Consider the following 26,868-nt stretch of genomic DNA (forward strand, 5'->3'; position numbering starts at 1 on the left):
CCTTGCCCCAATATTTACCAGATTTCAGGCATTATCTCTTAACGCAGACAACATGGTGGCCACAGTCTTCACTTAACGACCGAGAGCAGCTGCGTTTGTGTAGAGCTGACAGTGCTAACAGACAGGAAACACAGTGTGAAATAATTGCTGAAATAAATGTGGGACATATGACCTGTTAGGACATTGTGGGGAAATTTGGCGTTAATGGGGTGTGGCAGCAGATGGCCGATGCCTTTTGCCTTTGCTAACAGCACGACATTGCCTGCAGCGCCTCTCCTGGGCTCGTGACCATTTGGGTTCGTCCCCAGGTGGCTGGAAGGCCGTGACCTGGTAAGGTGACTCCTGATTTCAGTTGTTAAAAGCTGGTGGCAGGGTTCGCGTGTGGCCGAGATCCATGGATCCATGTGTCAACAAGGCACTGTACAAGCTGCTGGTGGCTCTATAATCGAGTGGGCTGTTTTTACATGGAATGGAATGGGTTCTTTGGTCCAACCGTTCATTGACTAGAAATGACTCAGCAACTCTAAGAGCATTTGCAGTCATTCATCGACTTGATTTCTATGAGTGCAATTGCGCCATGTCACTGGGCCACAAATGTTCGTGACTGGTTTGAAGAATATTTTGGACCATTCAAGCAAATGGTTTGGCCATCCTGCTCGACCGAAATGAACGACAAGAATTCCGTGGATCATTTAAGGTAATCTTCGAGAGCTATTGTATTCGTGAACAAAATCCAGCTCTACATATACATCTACATGACTACTCTGCAATTCACATTTAAGTGCTTGGCACAGGGTTCATCGAACCACGATCATAATATCTCTCTACCATTACACCCCCGAACAGCACACGGGAAAAACGGACACCTAAACATTTCTGTTCGAGCTCTGATTTCTCTTATTTTATTTTGATGATCATTCCTACCTATGTAGGTTGGGCTCAACAAAATATTTTCGCATTCGGGAGAGAAAGTTGGTGACTGAAATTTCGTAAATAGATCTCGCTGCGACGAAAAACGTCTTTTCTTTAATGAATTCCATCCCAACTCGCGTATCATATCTGCCACACTCTCTCCCCTATTACGTGATAATACAAAACGAGCTGACCTTCTTTGCACCCTTTCGATGTCCTCCGTCAATCCCACCTGGTAAGGATCCCACACCGCGGAGCAATATTCTAACAGAGGACGAAGGAGTGTAGTGTAAGCTGTCTCTTTAGTGGACTTGTTGCATCTTCTAAGTGTCCTGCGAATGAAACGCAACCTTTGGCTCGCCTTCCCCAAAATATTATCTATGTGGTCTTTCCAACTGAAGTTGTTCGTAATTTTGACACCCAGGTACTTAGTTGAATTGACAGCCTTGAGAATTGTACTATTTACCGAGTAATCGAATTCCAAGGGATTTCTTTTGGAACTCATGTAGATCACCTCACACTTTTCGTTATTTAGCGTCAACTGCCACCTGCCACACCATACAGCAATCTTTTCTAAATTGCTTTGCAACTGATACTGGTCTTCGGATGACCTTACTAGACGGTAAATTACAGCATCATCTGCGAAAAACGTAAGGGAACTGCTCAGAATGTCACCCAGGTCATTTATATAGATCAGGAACAGCAGAGGTCCCAGGACGCTTCCCTGGGGAACACGTGATATCACTTCAGTTCTACTCGATGATTTGCCGTCTCTTACTAGGAACTGCGGCCTTCCTGACGGGAAATCACAAATCCAGTCGCACAACTGAGACGATCCCCCATAGGCCCGCAGCTTGATTAGAAGTCGCTTGTGAGGAACGGTGTCAAAAGCTTTCCGGAGATCTAGAAATACGGAATCAACTTGAGATCCCCTGTCGATAGCGGCCATTACTTCGTGCAAATAAAGAGCTTGTTGCGTTGCACAAGAACGATGTTTTCTGGAACCATGCCGATTACGTATCAATAGATCGTTCCCTTCGAGGTGATTCATAATGTTTGAATACAGTATATGCTCCAAAACCCTACCGCAAACCGACGTCAATGATATAGGTCTGTAGTTCGATGGATTACTCCTACTACCCTTCTTGAACACTGGTGCGACCTGCGCAATTTTCCAATCTTTAGGTACAGATCTATCGGTGAGCGAGCGGTTGTATGTGATTGCTAGGTAGGGAGCTATTGTATCAGCCTAATCTGAAAGGAACCTAATCGGTATACAATCTGGACCTGAAGACTTGCCCGTATCAAGCGATTTGAGTTGCTTCGCAACCCCTAAGAAATCTATTTCTAAGAAGCTCATGCTAGCAGCTGTTCGTGTTTCAAATTCTGGAATATTCCATTGGTCTTCCCTGGTGAAGGAATTTCGGAAAGCTGCGTTCAATAACTCCGGCAACACTTTCATATTTATGGACGGCTGTAGAGGCAGCGTGGCTCAGTTTTTCTGCAGAGGACTTCCAACGACTTGTTGAGCCCATGCCAGGTCGAGATGCTGCTCTGAGTCAGGGAGGAGGCCCAACACGATATTAGGAGGTGTCCCATGACTTTTCCCATCTCAGTATAGTGCATGTAACGATACAGGGCCCTCACAAACCGGGCAGTAAAAAACTGGCAGAAGAAGTGCGAAATTAATAATTCAGTAACTATATGCAGTACTGCGAGGCGACTGTCACAGGTAAATTCTAGACATTCAGACGAGTGAAAGTGTCTATAACATCGTCTTAAATGTCAAGAATATTCATCTGTCATCATGTTACACAGTGCAAAACCCTGCAGATCGATTCTTCGACGCTAATTTTGTTTTTGTACCTTTCGTCTAACTGCTGTGCGAGATAAATTCGTGAAAACACACAGACCTGATAGGAAAAGGTTACGTCATGGATTTAGAAAAAAAAAAAGTTGAGAAGAAGAAGAGAGGAAAGCATGAGACAGTTATCAGACAGGATGGGAAGAATATTGCTTCGGTACACCAAAGACTTGTACTTGGTAATTTTTTCTCTGCCAGGTCACGCCATATTTGCTACCCGGTTTTGAACAGATTTCCCGGAGAGCACAAATGGAGAACAGCGCGGTTTGGCCGTTAAATGTCACACAACAGTCAGGCGGGCTGCACTTTCCACTTAATTGAAGTGTAAATGCGCGGCACTGTATGCAGTTCTTTGCCACTGAACTCACTACGCACTCTGTTAAAGCAACGGTGTGCTTTGACAAATCTGGCGATAAATTTGTGAGAGTCATGAGAAAGAAGGGTATGGCGCACATTTGTCTGAAAACGTCGTCATCATGCTGGCACAACTGTCGAGTTAGAAATTTTGCAGAACTGGTTCTAGTTCAAGATCTAATGGTAGTAATTCATTCCCAATAAAGAGAAAAGTACAGAATATTCCAATGACAGTTCGATAATCCGCATTTTAAACTCCGTAAAAAGACGTATATTCAAAAACAAGAAAACACGCTAAAATATTGCTTGAAACACACTACTTTATCATATGCAGGGTGGTCCATTGATAGTGACCGGGCTAAATATCTCACGAAATAAGCATCAAACGAAAAAACTACAAAGAACGAAACTCGTCTAGCTAGAAGAGGGGAAACCAGATGCCGCTATGGTTGGCCCGCTAGATGGTGCTGCCATAGATCAAACGGATATCAACTGCGTTCTTTTAAATAGGAACACCCATTTTTTATTACATATTCGTGTAGTACGTAAAGAAACATGAATGTTTTAGTTGGACCACTTTTTTCGCTTTGTGGTAGATGGCGCTGTAATAGTCACAAACGTAGAAGTACGTGGTATCACGTAACATTCCGCCAGTGCGGACGGTAATTGCGTCGAGATACATTACCCGTGTTAAAATGGACCATTTACCAATTGCTGGAAAAGTCGATATCGTTTTGATATATAGCTATTGTGATCAACATTCCCCACGGACGTGTGCTATGTATGCTGCTCAGTATCCTGGACGATATCATCCAAGTGTCCGGACCGTTCGCCGGATAATTACGTTATTCAAGGAAACAGGAAGTGCTCAGCCACATGTGAAACGTCTACCACGACCTATAACAAATGATGATGTCCAATTAGGTGTTTTAGCCGCTGTCGCGGCTAATCCGCACATCACTAGCAGACAAATTGCGCGAGTATTGGGAATCTCAAAAACGTCGGTGTTGAGAATGTTACATCAGCATCGATTGCACCCGTACCATATTTGTATGCACCAGGAACTGCATGGTGACGACTTTGAACGTCGTGTACAGTTCTGCCACTGAGCACAAGAGAAATTACAGGACGATCATAGATTTTATGCACGCGTTCTATTTAGCGACGAAGCGTCATTCACCAACAGCGGTAAATTAAACTGGTATAATATGCACTATTGGGCAACGGAAAATACACGATGGCTGCGACAAGTGGAACATCAGCGACCTTGGCGGGTTAATGTATGGTGAGGCATTGTGGGAGGAAGGATAATTGTCCCTATTTTATCGATGGTAATCTAAATGGTGCAATGTATGGTGATTTCCTACGTAATGTTCTACAGATGTTACTACAAGATGTTTCACTGCATGACAGAATCGCGATGTACTTCCAACATGATGGATGTCCTGCACATAGCTCGCGTGCAGTTGAAGCGATATTGAGTAGCATATTTCATGACAGGTGGATTGTTCGTCAAAGCACCATACCATGTCCCGCACGTTCACCGGATCTGACGGATTTCTTTCTGTGGGGAAAGTTGAAGGATATTTGCTATCATGACCCACCGACAACGCCTGACAACATGCGTCAGCGCATTGTCAATGCACGTGCGAACATTACGGACGGCGAACTACTCGCTGTTGAGAGGAATGTCGTTACACGTATTGCCCAATGCATTCAGGTTGACAGACATCATTTTGAGCATTTATCGCATTAATCTGGTATTTACAGGTAATGACGCTATAACAGCATGCGTTCTCAGAAATGATAAGTTCACGAAGGTACATGTATCACATTGGAACACCGAAATAAAATGTTCAAACATAGCTACGTTCTGTATTTTAATTTAAAATACCTACCTGTTGCCAACTGTTCGTCTAAAATTGGGAGCCATATTTTTGACTATTAAAGCGACATCTATCACAAAGCGAAAAAAGCGGTCTAACTAAAACATTCATATTTCTTTACGTACTACACGAATATGTAATAAAAATGGGGGTTCCTATTTCAAAATACGCAGTTGATATCCGTTTGACCTAAGGCAGCGCCATCTAGCGGGCCAACCATAGCGGCATCTGGTTTCCCCCTTCAAGATAAAGAAGTTTCATTCTTTGTAGTTTTTTCCTTTGACGCTTATTTCGTGAGATATTTGGCCCGGTCACGATTAATGGACCACCCTGTAGATAAGAGGAAGTTCGCCTTTTGCAATGAGTGTCTCACTTGTGTGCATTAGCTGCATTCATTTTAATGTTCTTTTTATCTGCGTAGTCTTCTGCATATTCTAGCTGCACGTGCAGGAATAAGCAAAAATGTGCATTTGCTAGAAACGTTGTGAACATTAGTGGTTGTCAGAATTAATGACAACCATTGTGTTCTTCCACCTATTTTCACTCAAACAGTTTCTTGTGCCTAATATTAATTCCGTGCATTAGAATCAATTTTTGTTTCTGTGGCAAAGTTATTTTCACTCACCTGAGGAAATCTTTGTAATATTTCACAGGTGCTCTGTTTCGAAAATTAATGTTCTTCTGTATCGAATAAAGTGGAAAACAACAATCATTGCATTCATTTCTGTTTAACTTGTTTACCGTCATAATTTAAACTGACTTATGTGAGAAGGTTCTACATGCCATGTAAAAGATGCATGTGTGCTTTTATAATTTAATAACAAATATCTGAGTCCTCTCAACCGGCTATGCAATATGCTGCAGTGTCTCATATTCCATTATTTCTTGACATGGTAGTTACAAATAATATACTGCTCTTTCGTTTTTGCATCTTAACAAAAAGAACACGGAAATCTGCAAAACTAAACAGCGGGATCTTCTTGTGACCGTTGGCTGTCACTTACGTGGTGATCATGGACCCCGTGTACCAGGGGTGGCCAACAATTCAGCTCATGAGCCTATACCTGAAACGACAGCCATAGTGTTCTTCCTCGCTGGCACGCTTCCCCCGCTAGTGTGCGGAGGGGGAAGAGAACTGCGAATGGGAAGCGTTTGAATGGCAATGCAGTTTCACTTCGTGCTACTTTGTATCATATTTCACATTTCTCAAAACATACATCACAAACTAAGCAAATTTTAAGTACTATTTGATTATTTTTGGCGCTCTGAAAACATTAGGTAATTCTTATCTGGTACAAACATTTGGCATACGGACAGATACTGACAATTTCACAGATTTTCGCACGCAGTTTGCCACATAATTGTGACTTATTTAGTTTCATAATTGAAAAAAGTCTTCATACATATCTGCTGATCGAAATATTGTAACAATTTTGCAAACTCGTTATGGAGGTGTGAAAACTCTACCTGAGGAGAAATTTTTTCTTATTTCTTTTTATATCTGGAATTAGCTTCCAGATTAATCAGTTACATGCAAATGTAACTGCATGGGGGCACTTTCAACTGAAACAGCAAACAGCAAATGGTCTCGAGAACAGATATAAGAGTGGCAGTGTCCTCAAAACATTTAGGAATCTCTCATTGTAGTTCTCCCAAGGCTTTGATGAATTAATCAGACTTACCATCTTTTTTAAGGCCAGTGAGTTTAGAGAACTTGACTGAACTTGTCTGAATGTATCCCTTCTACAACGCCATCAAATCACAAGGAACTTGTTTCACACCTTGCAGTGTCTTATGTAGGTTAGATCTAATCGCGTCCACTTAAAATGCAAGGTCTTCAATATGTTTCAAATGTTCTAATTTTCATTCCTGCACTTTCTCTTCCTTCATAAATTCAGCAGCAGGTTTTAAACTAAAGAATCACTCCAGGTGCGCCCCTTGACTTTACCAACGTACTCCGCAGTAATATATAAAATCTCGAAACTCTTAGTTCAGTTCCATTGAAAACTGTTGCAACTGACAATGGTATGACGCGTGCAACTCCACAAATTTTGGTGTTGGTACCACCATTTCGTTCACGTGCTCAACACCTGAAAATTTAGCACTAAGTTATTCTTGATGTACAGAACAATGAATCCCGTGTGCCGATAGTTGCAACTTTTGGCTCTTTCAATGTCAAATAAATCTTTAAATTCTTTCTGCATGGTAATCTAATGTCGTTTCACAGTAAATTAGCATTACCCGTCGTTTATTCGGCTGCGTAACGCATGTAGAGCCTTGCCATCCCTCTCTTCTGTCATTCCCACTAGTTTTAACGGTTTCTGACGATACAGCGGTAGACTGCCCCTTTTTGTGCAAACAGTCAGTGGACCTGTGAACGTCCTTCATATCACGAACCAATAGCGAAACGTAAACAGCACTGACACCACGATTCCGCTGAACTGAAGAGAGTTGAACCGACCGAAAAATGGCGCACCACAGTGATAAATGAAATGTCGCACTTCCGATAAGGACCGAGCAAATCTGAGAGGGACCGAGCCGTGACACACACATGGCCCGCACGTGCTGGATGCGTGAATTTCGGGACACCGTGGATGACCCTACCGTATACGACGCGAAAACACTGCAATCGCGTTATTGTACAGGTCGTATGCTCTGCTTCAAATGTAAAGACATTATACTGGACTTCAGGTCGTATTATACAAACATCTTGAGGCGTACCGCCGTATAGCGATCCTGCCTTGGAGGCGGTTAAGTGGGAGATGTGTCTCAGAGCTGGATACTGACAGATGGTGACGCGAGACTGGACGCGATCGTAGTTTATGTATCAGCCGATAGAGGACAGTATTGGATAGGGGGACTGTGATTTTAGTTTCGATTGTGCCCACTAGGGTGCACTAAAGTAATAGAATAATTTTCATAAACTGTTCTAGTATTTTCATAAAGTGTTATTATGCCTTTTTGTGTATGTAAAATGTTATAAATGTGTTTTAGCAGTATGAATGATGCGTGAGTGGGGTTTAATGTTAATATGAAGATAACTGTTTAACGAGTTATGTTGTAGGATTCAGTGTGGGAACATTTCGAAGAAGTATGGATATGGACAAAGGGGATTTTTGTAGAATAGATTTTTAAGTAAGTTTATGGTAAAGAGAAAGTTAATTCAGGTATAAATAACAATAGTAAATAACTTTATGCATAAACAAAACTTGAGCATATTAGATAATTACGTCGGTAAAAAGTGCAGTCGTTAGGTTTACTATTTTGCGATTGATTATTGAGGAAAAGCGTGGATTGACGCGGGGGAATGTTGTTTTGCTATTGGCTGTTGAGTAAACTGACCAATGGTAAAGCAATATTCTTCGCGCGCCTTTCTCTGCAGGTAGAGAAGACTTAGAGTATTCTAGAGAAGGGTGGGAGGCTAGCCATGAAACAGTTCGGACGTGTGTAGTAGTAGTTCAGATGGAAACGGTAAGTTGCCCGACCTAGCAGTGTTTCACGCATCAAAAGTGTGTAGAATATTCGGAATTTTTAAATGAATTTTGTGATGATAAAAGACATACTCCGCGTGGCGTTTTGAGCAGGTCAGTGGCTACAAATCGTGACTGCATTTGGTACCGACAGACTTAATATTTGGCGAGCATTCTCAATGAAAAACAATCAGTATTTTTGTAGCTATTACGTTTTCGGGAATGAAACACCATAAACTTGCTAACGTGAGTGAAAGGGATTGTGAGTGACTGTGTTAAGACTAGCACAGGCTTCGCAGTGATACTTGTTCACTTAAGTTTCAGAGTATATTAACTGAGGACAAAATTTCCAACCTTTCATTTCTTATGAAAACTTTCTCCCGAAACGTAGATTAGTGACTTTAATTGCAGCCTGGTTCACGTCGAAGTACAGTAGGTTTCGCTCGGCTTCCCTACTGATAAATGCTGAGACAATGTTCACACATAGGTGCAGGTCCGTCGTATAGGGACGGAAGGAACCGCGCCGCCGCAGTCTGTTGACTTGTATAACCCCAAAGATGTTTCAACACATTTGTACCATCATCAGTAGCTGCTTATAATCAGTTCTTAATTTTTCTACGTTCTTCGGCTTTTAGGGTCCTCATTACATTACTGTATACTGATATTAGTCTTACTTATTCTTGGAGTATCTGTTCTCAACTGCATTCTCATCTGTTGTTGGATTGCACATGCAAACGCAATACATCTTTTTCTGGAACTTCATTTCCAAGTTATACTTTTTCAATTTAGGAAATTGAGTTTACGCTGCTGCTGTGCATCCATTTCCTGCTGATGTTCAAAACAAAATTATCGACAACGTACACGTTTGCTACAAGTTACAAGTAAAGAACTCAACATACAGCTATCAAATTACTTATCAGCATAAAATGCCGTGTTATTTTAGACTATGTCACCTCACATGTTATCGTTTAGGAGCACGGGCCAGCTTCTATGCAATAAAGCTATTTTTTATGTGTAGCACGCTGTGATTTCATCACGTGTTCCCATTTTCAAGTCTTCTCAGCATGTTATCTGGGAAGGAGAACCGTTCAGACATATAAAAGTAACTTCATGTGTCATCCAGTTAATTGTTTTGGAGCCGGTGCCGTTCATGTTGTATGTTAATATAGCCTATATAGCCTATAATATAAGTAGTAGCCTCAGAGTCTTCGTAGAGGATGCAGTTATTTATAATGGAACACTGAAATGGCAATAATAAACGCTCAGTCAGTTTTCGATAAGATTTCAGAATGGTGCAATGACTGATATGTTGCATAAGTGTTTAGGAATATAAGACTGTCCACTTTACGAATAAAAAAAGTTGTATCCTAAACTATAATATCAATGAGTCAGTTAAAGGGCTCATGGAAATAGCTCAGCGTTACAATTCATTGGGATGTGAAATGGATCAATCACGTAGGCTCAACGGTAGGTTGAAGCAAGAAACAGACTATTGTTTATTAGAAAGCTACTGGGTTCATTCGAGTAAAGTTTTCATGGCCGTTCCTAGCCGTTTTCACACTATGTCTGCTAGACATGCATAATTTTGGGATCATTCTGATGGTCATCAGACTTCAGGTTACTCGAAACCATATTTCGTATGTTTCGTTGTTTGGCCACCTGTAGCGCTAGTTGACATCTTTGGTCCCATCGCGTTGCACAAACGTTTGTGATTTAAATAATGAAACATTACGCCAGGTATGTATTTTTCCGTTATAAGGCTACACGTTTCTAGAATTTAGTCTAACTCTCAAGTGTAAATATTTACATAAGCGTTTTGTGTGATGCTTCTATGCGCACTGTTGTGCCTCTCTTGCACTGTACAGTGTCGTCTTTTTGAGGGTACAAGGTACTGCGAGTCCTCCACTATGCAGAAGACAAAACGTGACTGTTTGCATGCCTGTTGTTTTCAGTGTAGGGCGCACAGTACCATGTAGCCTCGAAAAGATGACTACCGTCTAAGAGAGGCAGAACACCACGCAAAATACTTACATTAATACTTGCTTAAGACGATGACAGATTCTCGAAACGCGTAGCGCTTAGCATGAGAAATATGTAACTGATGCGTTGTTCCATTATTTCAATAAAGAACGGAACAGTTACAGGCTTTCCAGAAACATCTATTACGATATATGAAAGAGTATCAAACGTTTCTGTTTCCCGTTTGAGGTCGGCAATTCTTATAGCAGCAGTGATACAAAATGTTAACTGAAAAAGTTCTTAATTATTCATAACAGTTAACACTTCCCTCATTAACATCCTGTTTTGTTTTACATATTTTGATTACATGCATATCATAATAAATATGATAAGATTTTATCAGTGATTTTGGTAACATAAATTGTATTGCTGATTAGTACCAATCGTCTGCTGTATATTGTCAATGTTAAATACTCAAACACCACAAATGCTGGAAATTTTCTTTTCCCAGGAATAATTACCGCTAATTAAGTTGCTAGGAAGTAGCTCTAATGTACCCGTCGATTATGAATCTGGTGAGGCGGCAACGTCACCAATATTATATGTTTTACAGTAGACCACTCATATTTCTACCTATGCAGTCACCCCTATAAAGTGAATGAAACCCATGTGTGCATAACATCAATAGCAACGAGTACGGTATTTGGACCCACAATTATCTGATCTTGTGATCCGATCCTTGCACGGAAGAGGGTCAATTTTATTATTTCGGAGCTACAGTCAATAGAGCACAGTATGATCCTTTTGCTCCCATTATCCCAGGATTCGTATACACGGCGCATTTTTGCACAAGGATCCCTAAACGGAATAAAATTATAGTAGGAAGTATTTACGCAAGGTTGAGACGTGTCGGGCCTTTAAAAAGCTAGGCTAGCAGAAACCTTGTATGGTTTTTTGGTTACGTCCGGAACCATGACTTAGCCAGACGTGCACATCTTCGTTAGCTACAAATCGACCGCCACGAGTGTTTTTCTTCAGGGCACCAAAAATAATATAATAGCATGGGGAGAGATCGGTATTGTGCGGAGGATGTGTAACCGCTCCCCATCGAAACGTCTGTAGCGTTCTTGAAACAAACTTTGCAATAAATGGTTGGTTCAAATGGCTCTGAGCACTATGGGACTTAACATCTGTGGTCATCAGTCCCCTAGAACTTAGAATTACTTAAACCTAACTAACCTAAGGACATCACACACATCCATGCCCGAGGCAGGATTCGAACCTGCGACCGTAGCAGTCGTGCGGTTCCGGACTGAGCGCCTGAACCGCTAGACCACCGCGGCCGGCGGCAATAAATGGGTGGGTCCACATTCTCCATGCGGTCACTATCTCTCCCAATTCGATTTCCATGTTTTTCGAGCCCTCAAGAAAGACATTCGTCGCCGTCGATTTGCTTCGGACGAAGAGTTGTACGCCGGGGTACAGTCATGGTTCCGTAAGCAACGGCAATCATTTTCTCTTGAGGGTATTGTCCTTCTTGTCTCACACTGGGATAAATGTATTAATAGTTATGGCGATTACTTTTGAAAAAATAAACAGTTTGTGACTCTTCAAGCTTTTCCTGCGGATATGTTGTAAATAGTCTTCACGGGTTTGCCGCCGGATCACGTTGTCCAAATTCCACAGTAAGAAACTGTGGAGAAACTGTTCGACATCTTCAGGTGGTTCAACCTTGCTGATGGCTAGGTGCGACTGACAGTATCCGCACGACGACGCCCCATTTCTAGAATACGTGCGCGAGAAAGCGCAGGCGCGAAAATAGATGGTGCCCTCTCCGCTGAAAATCGCAGAGCGGCTCTTCTGCGCATGCGCTGTACGCTGCGTTTACTAACACTGCGGCCAGCCTCTACTCACCAAAGACCGTGCTAGACCAACAAGGACGTTTGAATATGGCACCATCTATCTAAAAATCATATACGCTTGCGCGATTTCCGCACCTGTGCATTCTGCGCATTCGGCGTGCGGATATTGGCAGTCGTACCTAGCCAACAGCAAGGTTGAAGCACCTGAATATGTCGGACAGTTGCTCCTAGGAAATATTGTGGAATTTGTACAACGTGGTCTGGCGGCAAATCCGTGAAGACTATTTACAACAAACCTTTTACTTACTTTTTATCCAACTGCCTTGTTTTCATTTTACTTGCTCTCTTAGCGAAATCTTCTCTCCACTACCTTAGCAACACACAAGATGTTATGGTGCACTTCTAGATTCCTCACTTAAAACTGGTTCTTGAAACCTTTTAAGCAGCATTTCATGAAATGAAATGTGTCTATGTCAATTCTTCAGCTGCTTCACTTTTTCCAACATCACCGTGACGGTCTTGGACAATTAAACCAGTAACCATTAGTGCTGACCTTCCTTTTGTTCGTTTAACATGTTTTGTTAGACCGATTTCCTGCATGTCCCACACTCTTAACTAGGATGATTCGCACGAGATTTACGAAATGAATATATTATGTAGACCAATTGCAGGTTTCAATCGACTAGATTCCTGGACCTAATATTAACATCATGCATTAGAATCGATTTTACTCTCGTCGTAAACTTATTGTTAGTCAGCTGAGAAATCTTCATAACATTTTACAGTTGCACTGCTTCCAATTAATATTCCTCGTTGCATACCATCCACATGTTCGTCAAGGCACTGTTGGTCAAGGTAGTCCCACTCCTCAAGGGCGATTCGGCGTAGTTCCCTCAGAGTGGTTGGTGGGTCACGTCGTCCATAAACAATCCCTTTCAATCTATCTGAGGCATGTTAGACAGGGTTCATGTCTGGAGAACACGCTGGCCACTCTAGTCGAGTGGTGTCGTTATCGTGAAGGTAGTCATTCACAAGATATGAACGATGGCGGCCGAATTGTCGTCCATGAAGACGAATGCCTCGCCAATATTCTAGCGATATGGTTGCATTATCGGTGTAGCGTACAGCCTTTACCGCGCCTTCCATGAGCACCAGCGGCGTACATCGGATCCAGATAACGCCACCTCAAAACAGCAGGGAACCTCCACCTTGCTGCACTCGCTGGACAGTGTGTCTGAGGCGTTCAGCATGACCAGATTGCCTCCAAACACGTCTCCGACAGCTGTCTTGTTGAAGGCATATGCGACACACATCGGTGACGAGAACGTGATGCAAATCATGAGCGGTCCATTCAGCATGTTGTTGCGCCCATCTGTACCGCGCTACATGGTGTCGTGGTTGCAAAGATAAACTTCGCCTTGGACGTCGGGAGTGAAGTTGCGCATCATGCAGCCTATTGCGCTATCTTGAAGTAACAGATTTGTAATAGTTCGTGTAGGGCCAACTAATGCTCGTATTCCTACTGAAGGTGCAGTACGATGTGCCTATTGCGCTGTCCTTCCTTTTGTTCGTTTAACATGTTTTGTTAGACCGATTTCCTGCATGTCCCACACTCTTAACTAGGATGATTCGCACGAGATTTACGAAATGAATATATTATGTAGACCAATTGCAGGTTTCAATCGACTAGATTCCTGGACCTAATATTAACATCATGCATTAGAATCTCGTCACCGATGTGTGTCGCATATGCCTTCAACAAGACAGCTGTCGGAGACGTGTTTGGAGGCAATCTGGTCATGCTGAACGCCTCAGACACACTGTCCAGCGAGTGCAGCAAGGTGGAGGTTCCCTGCTGTTTTGAGGTGGCGTTATCTGGATCCGTAACACGACTTGCTGTGGCTGCACGAAAAGCATCACTCAACATGGTGGCGTTGCTGTTAAGGCTCCTCTGAGCCATAATCCGTAGGAAGCGGTCATCCGCTGCAGTAGTATCCCTCTGTATCTCCTCCATGTGCGAACAACATCGCTTTGCAGAATGAGATTTTCACTCTGCAGCGGAGTGTGCGCTGATATGAAACTTCCTGGCGGATTAAAACTGTGTGCCCGACCGAGACTCGAACTCGGGACCTTTTTTCTTTCTGGAAACATCCCCCAGGCTGTGGCTAAGCCATGTCTCCGCAGTATCCTTTCTTTCAGGAGTGCTAGTTCTGCAAGGTTCGCAGGAGAGCTTCTGTAAAGTTTGGAAGGTGGGAGACGAGATACTGGCAGACGTACAGCTGTGGGGACCGGGCGTGAGTCATGCTTCGGTAGCTCAGATGCTAGAGCACTTCCTCGCGAAAGGCAAAGGTCCCGAGTTGGAGTCTCGGTCGGGCACACAGTTTTAATCTGCCTGGAAGTTTCAACATCGTTTTGGTTCACTCCGAGACGCCTGGACACTTCCCTTGTTGAGAGCCCTTCCCTGCACAAAGTAACAATGCGGACGCGATCGAACAGCGGTATTGACCGTCTAGGCACGGTTGAACTACAGACAACACGAGCTGTATACCTCCCTCCTAGTGAAATGACAGGAACTGATCGGCTGTCGCACCCTCTCCGTCTAATAGGTGCTTCTCAAGCATGGTTGTATGGTTGTTTATATCTTTGGGCGTGTTTAGTGACATGTCTGAACAGTCAAAGAACCGTGTCTGTGATACAACATCCACAGCCAACGTCTATCTTCAGGCGTTCTGCGAACCAGGCTGATGCTATGCATTTTTTTACGTGTGTGTATTATTATTACAGGATTTATGATGTTCCTATTATACAATCAATGGTTTTTTATGTAAAGCCAGATGTATGTCAGTATAACGGTACAGCCTCCTCGTATGAAATGTCTCATATCATCTTTTTTTTAATATGCATCCATATAGTTATCGGACGAGTCAGTGCTTCCTAGGGACTTGCATGTGTGTCTTTATACAGTATATATATCATTCTGCCCTATTTGCTAAAACACATGATATTCATTGTGAAAGCATATAGAATGTTCTGGAAGGACGTATATTATCATGATTGTCAGGGGATTGTTATCATTAACAAAATTATGTGCAGGTGCTGAGTTAGATGTTTAATCAAGAAACTGAAGAGTTAAATATCTGGCGGCAAATATTAAGAGGCTGTGGAAATGTTGGCATAAGTGGTTGGCGCCTGTAATTGCCTCAATTGCAGTTGATTGGTGGGTTGACACAGAGAACATCATTATCTTGAGATGTGGCTTAAAAGTTATTACCCAGCGATGTATTTTCATTTGTTATCGATTTTTATGTGCTCCTCTGTAATTAGTATCTTTTGTAATTACATTTCTAATTAACTCTCCAATTGTTTACATCACACAACTTTCTTATTTTCAGAACTTGAGGCCTTCTTTGTAAATTTTACAGATGTAGTCGGATGAAGCACGAGATTTATGCTGTCATTGAATGTTAGTAACCAAATCCAAACTTTAATTAATTACGTAACTAAAGTAAATTCTGAAGGTGGCAGAGGTAAAATACAGGGAACGAAAGGCTATTTATAATTTGTACAGAAACCAGATGGCAGTTATTTGAGTCGAGGGACATGAAAGGGAAGCAGTGGTTGGGAAGGGAGTGAGACAGGGTTGTAGCCTCTCCCCGATGCTATTCAATCTGTATATTGAGCAAGCAGTAAAGGAAACGAAAGAAAAGTTTGAAGTAGGTATTAAAATCCATGGAGAAGAAATAAAAACTTTGAGGTTCGCCGATGACATTGTAATTCTGTCAGAGACAGCAAAGGACTTGGAAGAGCAGTTGAACGGAATGGACAGTGTCTTGAAAGGAGGATATAAGGTAAACATCAACAAAAGCAAAACGAGGATAATGGAATGTAGTCGAACTACGTCGGGTGATGCTGTGGGAATTAGATTAGGAAAAGAGACACTTAAAAGTAGTAAAGGAGTTTTGCTATTTGGGGAGCAAAATAACTGATGATGGTCAAAGTAGAGAGAATATAAAATGTAGACTGGCAATGGCAAGGAAAGCGTTTCTGAAGAAGAGAAATTTGTTAACATCGAGTATCGATTTAAGTGTCAGAAAGTCGTTTCTGAAAGTATTTGTATGGAGTGTAGCCATGTATGGAAGTGAAACATGGGCGATGGCTAGTTTAGACAAGAAGAGAATAGAATCTTTCGAAATGTACTGCTACAAAAGAATACTGAAGATTAGATGGGTAAATCACATAACTAATGAGGAGGTATTGAATAGAATTGGGGAGAAGAGGAGTATGTGGCACAACTTGACTAGAAGAAGGGATCGGTTGGTAGGACATATTCTGAGGCATCAAGGGATCACCAATTTAGTACTGGAGGGCGGCGTGGAGGGTAAAAATCGTAGAGGGAGACCAAGAGATGAATAAACTAAGCAGATTCAGAAGGATGAAGGCTGCAGTAGGTACTGGGAGATGAAGATGCTTGCACAGGATAGAGTAGCATGGAGAGCTGCATCAAACCAGTCTCAGGAGTGAAGACCACAACAGCAACTAAAGTAATACAAGAGACGTTATTGTAATTAAAATTCAGATCGATTTTCATATTTAAAACTAGTGATCATACAACAAAATTTATGCCAGTTAATATTGTATTTTATACCTTATTCGGCTGTAACATCAGTTGCTTTCGTTATGTAAATTTTAATTGTAACATAAAAATTGCACAAAATTAATAGTGGGTTATTTTGAAATTTATTGTTACAATTCTATATAAAGCAAAGCAGCGATGCTGCGAGTGAGTCAGTTAGTTGTTGAGTTGTTGTTCTTTCAGCTAGTCAAAGAGATCTGTGAAGTTAAGTCAGTGAGTGTTTTGTTAACATGACGAGTATGCAGTTCAATTGTCACTAAACTTTGTGAAGTTGGAAACGGTTATATTCTTTCATCAAATGAACTCCAGGTAATAGTAAGTTAAGTTAAATGTGACGATACGAGAGGAGCGCTACATCAGCACCTTCGTGGCATCCACTGTAGCTACTTTCATTCAATTGCTAGTGCGGCTCTGAGCACAATGGGACTTAACTTCTGAGGTCATCAGTAACCTAGAACTTCGAACTACTTAAACCTAAGGACTTCGCACACATCCATACCTAAGGCAGGATTCGAATCTGTGACTGTAGCGGTCGCGCGGTTCCAGACTATAGCGCCTAGAACCGCCCGGCCACTACGGCCGGCTTCAGTTGTTAGTGGTTCCTCATTGTTGGGCTATTACTGTATATTGGTAGTCTGTCCTACTCAGTCTTAATGAATCCGTTTTAATCTGCTTTCTCCTCTCCTGTTGAAATCCAGAAACGGTAAATTTGGGCTCAGTAAAGGAAAACGAAGAAAACAGGAAAAAGGTAATGAGTTTTTGGGGAAGATATGAGGATTCAGAACAACAATAAAAAGTTTAAATTAAGAATTAACTCAGACACAATACATATTTTGTGGAACTTCACTTTTTGCATATGTTTCTTTTTTTCTATTTCAACTGTAGAAGATCCATTAATACGTTGAATCTCAGAAATATCTTTCTCGTAATTAATAGGCAGAGGTATAAAGGAAAACAAAAATACAATGAAATAGAGTAAAAAAAGCATATAAAGATCAATTCTTATTGTAAATACTCATTGTATTTACTGTCAGCTGTTATTAGAGTAATTTAACGTAAATACAAAAGTAGTCTACTAAAACGGAACACTTTTGACCGTCTCCAAACTCTTTTCTATACAATGCTGTTGCTATATCTTTGGACTATGTTATCACCTAATGGAAACATGCAAAGGGAATGATGTTTTGGGTTCGTGATTTTCTTCGTGATAACGGAGGCATTAAATCTACATCCATATTCGGCAAACCATTTCAATGTGCAGCAAGAGGGTACTTCCCACTGAACAAGTAAGATGGTAAAGTCGTATGGTAGAACTGTTGCGGGGGCCCCGAAGTACAGGTTCAGCCGCCTAATTGGAAAGATTTTCCCTGGCCTCCGAGGCCGTAGTCATTTTTCATTCCCGAGGTATAACAGCTGTTTGTGTAATTGTAACTGTAATGAGTAGTCGACTGTAACGGTGTGTTTGTAGCGTAGTGTCGTGATCGTGTTACGTGATAGGAGAGGAGGGAGAGGGTGAAATCTGCTACCAGCAGGTAGCACACTCTCCGTGAGGAGCACCGAAGGGCCCGCCTAGATTAACGTCCACATCCGGTGGGGATTTCGAGGCAGACAGGTACTGTGTCTCAGTTATCACGAAGCAAAGCACACAGTCGCAAAACATCATTCAAATTGTATGTTTGCTTTGATTCATAATATGGTACAAAGATACATCCAACAGTATTGCATACCAAAGCATTTCGAGACGATCAGAGGTATTCCGTTTTAATGGATGACATTTGTATTTATATTAAACTATAACCTTTAACTGATAACAGTAAATACAATGTTTAAATAAAAGAGCAGTTGTGTTTTACATGCTTCTCTTTTTCTGTTTTATTGTAATTTTTTCTTCTTTGCCTATAGCTGTTAAATTTGAGAATCATATTGCAATTCATTATTTTAATTGATTTACTATGGTTAAAATATGGAGAAGAATAATTTGTAAAAAGTAATCTATTCACCATCAAGCATGTCTTCTTCTTATTCGTCTTCTTCCGTTGTTACAGACCAGCCAGTAACCACTAAGTTAGCTTTACCTTGCCTTCACCGTACCATTTGTTCACTTCCCCCTTTGCTCAATTCTGCTGCGTATTTTCATCTCTGTCTTTTTGGCACTGTTTTGGAAGCCTTAACACCTCTTCGTTTTACGTTTAGTTTTGTCTTCAGTTTGTTGCTTATTTATGTCAACGTCATCTACATTTTAGTCTAGGAATGACAAGCTGAAGCGTGGATACTTTATAACCACCTTTCGAAGCGATTGTAATCTAATCAGTTTAATTATGTTTAAAAATTTTGAAAAAAAAATATTTATTGGTTTTAATGGATTCTTCTACAAGATTCCACATATGTCTCAAGTTTTCAGCCGTACTCAACCCAAAAATGTAAGTCTCAGTAGTGGATGTCATGTTCCCCAATGTAGGTCGCATTCAGTTTTTCCAGTTTCGGGGCCATACTTGCACATCAGTATTTCTTTAAAAAGTATTTTGAGAGCCGAAATCAACAACAATTAACGAAACTTGCATTTTTTAAAATTTTTGTTGTCATAAAGTAGGTAGTACTCGTTATTCGAAATGCATTGATATTGCTAAGATTAATTTAGAAGGTATTTTCAGGTTACGGATCCCGATTGGATATCAGTACCTCTTTATAAAGTATGTCGTTAACATAATTCAATATCATTTAGAATTGGCAAAAGTACACCTCCCTCTCCCACCCTCAGTAATACGAGTTATGGAAAATGACATGTTATTGTTAAAGTTAAGCCGTTTTCCTAAGCCGGTTTTTAATTTTTCAAACTGCTGTGATTTTTTTTTATTCCAAGTCTACTGCAGTTCATTCATTAGATCTGGCTGTAGACCGTTAGTCTTCCTTTGCTAATTACATCTGTATTGTTTTCTACATATTTCTATACATACTTGTTACTTCTTAACTTAAATGCCTCATTATTGGATCTATTTTCTAATGCCGTTGTTCTTGTGTTTCCTGATGTCTTCCATGGAAACTAGTTGTATTTTCTTGATTTCTTCAGTTTCTTTTACTGAGTCAATAACAAGCATTCCTGAAGCACATGCACGTTGTGGACGAATTAATGTCTTAATATGATAATTTTATGCGTTTCTAGGTTGTCCTTAAATATGTTTGCTGCTGACCTTTCGTAATAAAGTAAAATTTCTAACTCTGCCTTTAAAGGGGCCCACTGTGAAACGCCCAGTCCTTGTCTGACTACATATTGTTCTCTGTTTCTTCTCTTCACGCCAGCGTGAGATTCATGTTCCTTATAGTCTCCAACAGAAGCGTTGACCTAAGCATTGATTATGTAAGCTTACATGAATACTTTTTCCGCGGATTATAAGTACAATACTTCGTACTAATGTGGAATGTCTTGGTGTAACAAAAGTGTTTTTACATGTCATAATTCAATTTTTTTGGTAATAATTGTGCGATTACTAATTGATATCTGAAACTCATCTGATGATTGGTTGGTTGGTTGGTTTGTAGATTAAAGGCACTAAGCTGCATAGTCATCAGTGTTTTCTTCCTTGGTTACACATGTACCGGAATAAAACCATACCCTAAAATAATCCTATTGACTGAGATATGGGGAAAGAACAAAATGCGTAAAGCTGAGTGTGGAACCATATTGAAGGAGAAAAGGAAAGAAGCAAGCCAAAAGCGAAAACATTAACCGAAAGGAAAAAAAACCGCTGGAAGGTGTTAAAACAATATAGTAGACGGTCTGGGCTGGCTGATTGCAAGACAAGAAAAGGATAAGCTAGCCACTCTGCAACACACTAAAATCTCCAACCTAAAAATACAAGAGAAAGTTGATGAAAGGACGAACACGAAGTCGAACAGACAGGACTAGAGGGAGCGAGGAAGAGTTAAAATGGAGGTAGAGTGAAGGCCTGGGAGAGAAGGTCACACATACACCATTAGACTGAGCGATAAAAAAAAAAACCTCTCGAATAAAACGTAAGACCAGATCAGCCGTTGAGGCATTGTCACCTAACATCCTTGACAGTGCGTCGGGAAGATTAAAAGTCCGTCTCGGGGCCGCTAAAACTGGACAGTGGGACAAGATTGGGACCACTATCAAGCGTGAACCGCAGCAAAACTGAGAGGGTCCTCGCGACATAGGAGGTGACCGTGAGTCAGCGAAGTATGGCCGATGAAGAGCCGACAAACGACAGTGGAGTCCTTGCGAGAGGCTCACATGGAGGACCACCACACATTCGTCGTCTCCTTTACCATATGCAATTTGTTCGGCAAAGTCAGGGAGCGCCGTTGCGTTTTCAAGAGCCCCAAAACATTGTATCGTAATATGAAGCAAATATCAGATTCGGGTAAGCCAAACTCTAGACTCGGCTTACGAGTCTTTGGCTAACCTGTCGGCAAGTTCATTTCCCCGGATTCAGACGCTTCCGGGGGTTCATACGAAGACCACTGAGCGTCCACGGTGCTCCAGGACGCAAACGGGTTCTTGCGTGGCCAATAACCAAAGGATGGCGAAGATAGGACTGGTCGAGAGCTTGTGAGGAGCCCAAGGAGTCGCTAAAATGAGGAGTGACTCCCCGGCACAGGAACAGCTACGCCCATGAGTGCGAGAGATGGCTACCAGCTCTGCAGTGAATACACTGCAGCCATCTGGCAAGGAAACCTGTGCATTATGCCCCTCATAAGCGAACCCAACGAGACCATCAACAATCACCATCGAGCCATGAGTGTAAACCACCTCTGAATTCTGGGACACATCAAGAATACAGAGAAACAGGTAGCCGAGGCCCGCAGGGTGAACTGAGATTTTTGGGACCTTTGAGAAGTCTAGGCGAAGCTGTGGTCGAGCTATAAGCCATGGACTGCAGTTGTAACCCCCGATCTGGGTCACCATTGCTGGAAATGGATAGCCGTCTTAGAAAGATAAATGGGATGTTTAAGCGAGCTGCGATTGTGCTTGGTATAATTTTCAAGCAGTTGTTGTCAGCTGATTTGCAATGGAGGAACGCCTGCTTCGACGATTATTCTGTTCACTGCTCTCTTTCGGAAAGATGCCGTCGCAAGTCGAATTACAGAGTGGTGTATAGGGGCTACACCTGCAGTGTTGACGCCGGTGCCGAACCATACGCGAGGCTCCCATAGTCAGAACGGGTCATAAAGAGCTTTGTGCAGCTGCAAGAGTGTAGGGCGATCTACACCCCGGTCGGTGTGACTCAGGCATAGAAGAATGTTAAGGTACTGCCAGAACTTTTGCTTAAGCTGACGAAGATGGGGATTGCAAGTTAAGTAGCTGCCTAAAAACAATTCTAAAAAGTGGTAGAGGTCCACTTCTTTGCGAGATTGTTAACAAGATAAATTTGTGGGTGTGGTTGAACTGTATGATGGCGGCAGAAGTGCATGACGCAACTCTTGGCGGCCGAAAACTGAAAGTCGTGGGTGACGGCGCATGAATGCGTCTTCCGTATGGCTCCCTGCAGTCGACGTTCAGCCATGCCAATAGTACATGAGCAAAAGGAAATACAAAAGTCGTCAGTATATAACAAGGGTGTTACTGAGGACCACATATCTGCTGCAAGATCATTAATGGACAGTAAAAAGAGTGGGAGGCTCACTATAGAGCCCCACAAGACACCATTCTCTTGGGTGTGGCGGGAACTGTGGGAAGCACTAACTCTGGAGGTGTGGAGTGCCAAAAAGTTCTGTATAAAAATCGGGAGCCGGCCCCCAAGACCCCACTCGTGCAATGTTGCGAGGATGTGGTGTCGCCAAGTGGTATCATAGGCTTTTGTCAGGTCAAACAAGACGGAAATAAGGTGATGCCGTCGTGAAACGGCCTCTCGGATGGCAGACTCCAGGTACACCAAGATGCCAGTGGTGGGCCGACCTTTGGATAGGCCAGAAATCCCTGAGACTGAAGGAGCCAGCAGAACTGTCAGCTCACCATACATTTGAGCAGCTTGCACAGAACGTTGGTGAGGCTAACAGGACGATAGCTATACGTATCTACTGGTTTCTTACCAGGTTACAGCACTGGAACAATGATACTTTCTCGCCACTGCAACAGGAATTCGCCATCGCTCCAGATGCAGTTGATGAAGGCAAGGAGGTGGTGCTGGTAATCTGCTGACCGGTGTTTTATCATTTGTTGATGTATGCATTCAGGGGTTGTGTCAGGACAGTCTGAAAGGGCACTGAAATATTCCCACTCATTGAACGGAACATTGCATGGCTCAAGGTGGAGTGTAGTAAAAGATAGGTGGTGTCGCCCCACCCACTGTTTTATGGGACAGACGGCATGGCTGTAAATCTCAGATGCACAGGTTGAAGCATAACGCTCGGTAAAACGCTCTGTGTTTGCTTCTGGTTCAGTATATACAGCTACATGTGTGGAAATCCCAGGTATACCTGCAGGGGTCTGATATCCATAAAGCTGTCTGAGCTTAGTGCATATCTGGGAAGGTGAGGTTCAGGTTCCAGTCGTGGAGACATATCATTCCCAGCACTTTTGCTTGTGCCTTTTGATTGGTTGATGGACCTAGACATAGTCCTGTTTGAAGGCAATGAGGTGCTCCAATGATGGGTGCCGCTTATCATATTGTAAGGCCCACCTATGATACTAAATGGTCACAGTGATCTCCGGTGACCACCAAGACACTTTCTTCCACCTTGGACAACTTGAAGAACAAGAGATTGCCGATTCAGCCGCAGAAACAATGGTTTTAGTAACATACTGGATCAGCGTATCAATGTTACAAAGTAATGGAGATCCAATGGTGGCAGCAGAGGTGAAAGCGTCCCAATCAGCTCTCTTAAGAACCGCCAGCGGAGGGACGAAGAGCCGAAATTGGTCACTACCACACAAGTCGTCGTGAGCTCTCCAGTCGATAGACGGTAGATGGCCAGTACCATAAAATGAGAAATCAATGGCCATGTATGTGGCATGTGCCGCACTGAAACAAGTGGAGGCGCCTGTATTTAGGAGGCAAAGGTCGATGTGGATTAGTAGATTCTGGACATCTTTGCCATGGTCAATAACCTTGGTTTCACCTCACAAAGTTTTATGGGTGTTAAAATAACACAGAAGTAGAAACGGTGGTTGAGCTGAGAAATTAGTGCAGGCAATACATGTTGTGAGACATTACCATCTGGGGATAGGTAGCTGTTATACCCTGTTAGCCGGTCGGACTGGCCGAGCGGTTCTAGGCGCTAAAGTTTGGAGCCGCGCGACCGCTACCGTCGCAGGTTCGAATCCTGCCTCGGGCATGAATGTGTGTGATGTCCTTAGGTTAGTTAGGTTTAAGTAATTCTAAGTCTAGGGGACTGATGACCTCAGAAGTTAAGTCCCATAGTGCTCAGAGCCATTTGAGCCATTTTTTGATACCCTGTTACAGTCATTACAATTTTCCTAATAACCCTGATAGCCATGAAGGGCGGAGGTCCACATTGCTGAAAACCAGGTTTCCTGCAGGGCAGCGGCAAAAGCAGGTGTAATGCACAAGAGGCGTCATAGCTCAGACACATGGGGGAAGAATCTGCCTCAATTAGACCGGAGGTCACGTTTTCTGTAGTCTAGGAAAGTATTAAGTCACCACCTCAACCACTAGTCGAGTGCTTGTATCCAGTACCATTGCGTCTGAAGCGTCAGCAAGATCTAGGTCCTCAGGGGACGCTAGAATCTCCACCTCTTCCTCAGATGAGGAACTGTCAGAGAGTGGTGGTGTGGCAGCAGCCAGAGACTCTATTTTCTTAACAGTCTTCTTCTTTGTCTGTTTGCTCTCTCACTGCTCTTTAGGGGCTTGCTGAGAGGGCTTCTTTAAAGTAGCTTACATACAGAGAAAGACTGTGAAGACCTCTGACCAGCAACTTGTGGCTCCTTCAGTCACAGGCTGGTGTCTACTTTTCCACAGGGAGAGGCTTTGGAAGATAGAGTTCCAAGGGAACCCTTCCATGCAAGAGGAGCCAAAGAAGGCTGTTGCTTCTCTAGTGGGGGAGGGGGCGGGAGATGACCGATCTCCCTGGCGATTGGGGGTGGGTGGTGCTCAAAAAGTAAAAGCTTTGGAAACAACAGAACAAGAAGCGCCTTTAAATGCTACTGGGGTGGTGCTGGTACAGATGGACAGACCTGAGAATCCACTGTACAAGGCAGAGATGAGGGGACTACCGTTGCAGAAAGGGGGAAGATACTGTAGCTGGAGAATAGGAAGATTTCAAGCGAATGAAGTTCACCCTTTCATATTTCTGTTTAATCTCTCAGTAAGTCAACCTGTCCAGTGCCTTGTGCTCCTTAATTTTCCTCTCCTTTTTGAGTGCCGCACAGTCTGGCTAGCAGGGCGAGTGGTGGTCTCCACACTTGACACAGGTGAGAGGAGGTGCACATGGAGTATTTGGAGGCAGTGGAGTACCGCTGGATTTGCCTTTTCCTTTTTAGAGACTGCTGGGGCCATTCACTGGCCAGTAAGAGATGACTTGGTGCACTTCATTGCAGGTCATTCACCCTGATGCACCCAACCTGACAAGGGCCTGTCCCCACAGGAGCCAGCCTTAGTAAAGGCCATGTGGCAGGAAGTCTGTTGCTGGGAGTCCTAATGCCCTAGGTAGATGGGCATCTACTCCTTGGTGCACATGGGGAGTTTGCGGCTCAGGCGTCAGCAGTGTGATCCATGTACTGTCTGGGGGCTACAACCAAGTGGCCCCTGCCATGCTGGATATTAAGTATGAAGATATCCCCTATTGTCATGGGGACGAAAGAGGACAACGGACTTTGGATGTAGATCATGGGCTCCATAAGGTAGGCTCGCCCAAATAGTTGGATTATGGGTGGAGTTGCAGAGTAATGACAATAATAAGTGCAGAAGGCCTAAGCACACGAAGGATATATAACGCACCATGTGAGGCTTGCTCACCCAAAAGTCCTGCACATTTGAAAAATTTGGAAAGTATGGAGGTCAGACCCTAAAGGGGACAATAATACCGAGGTCGAGAGGCAGGGAACTCCCTTTAGTCGCCTTTTACTACTGGCAGAAATACGTCAGGCCAATTCTAAACCCCAAACCAGTAGGAGGGGGGGTGGGGGGGGGGGCATCTGTTGAGTAAAGCCGGCCAGAGTGGCCAAGCTGTTCTAGGCGCTACAGTTTGGAGCCACGCGACCGCCACGGTCGCAGGTTCGAATCCTGCAGCGGGCATGGATGTGTGTGATGTCCTTAGGTTAGTTAGGTTTAAGTAGTTCTAAGTTCTAGGGGACTGATGACTTCAGAAGTTAAGTCCCATAGTGATCAGAGCCGTTTGAACCATTTTTTTTTTTTTTGTTGAGTAAAAGTTGTTGTCATTCAGATATTATTTTAATTTTCTTTGAAATGCTGCCTGACTATCTATCAGACTCTTAATGCTATTTGGTAAGTGACCAAATGACAGCGTAATTCACCCCTTTCTGTTACAAAGTTACAATTAACCCAGAATAGTGAAGGTCAGCTTCTGTCCTAGTGTTGTAGCTATGCCTTTGTTTTAGGATGGGTTATTATATATATATATATATATATATATATATATATATATATATATATATGAAAGATGATCTTGGTTTCAGGAATTATCATATTTATCATATTTGTTTCAGGTTTTATCATGATTACGCGCTTCTGTGCAGTGAATACTTTTTTCGTTTTTTATGAATTACCCCAAAATGTGATGCTGTATGAAAACAATGAATTAAAATAGGCATAGTAAGCTAATTTACTGATATGTTTACACCGAAAATTACCGACGGTATAAGTTGGTGAACTCAGACGTTTCTATAGAACAGCGTTTCGAACAAAAACTGAGTTTTCCGTTATGCCGATATTTACTTGATAATGAATGGTCTGGCTTATCCCTTTTCAGAGAGGAAAACTCACTCACG

This window comes from Schistocerca serialis, chromosome 7 (genome assembly GCF_023864345.2).
Source record: "Schistocerca serialis cubense isolate TAMUIC-IGC-003099 chromosome 7, iqSchSeri2.2, whole genome shotgun sequence".
NCBI classification, from domain to species: domain Eukaryota; kingdom Metazoa; phylum Arthropoda; class Insecta; order Orthoptera; family Acrididae; genus Schistocerca; species Schistocerca serialis.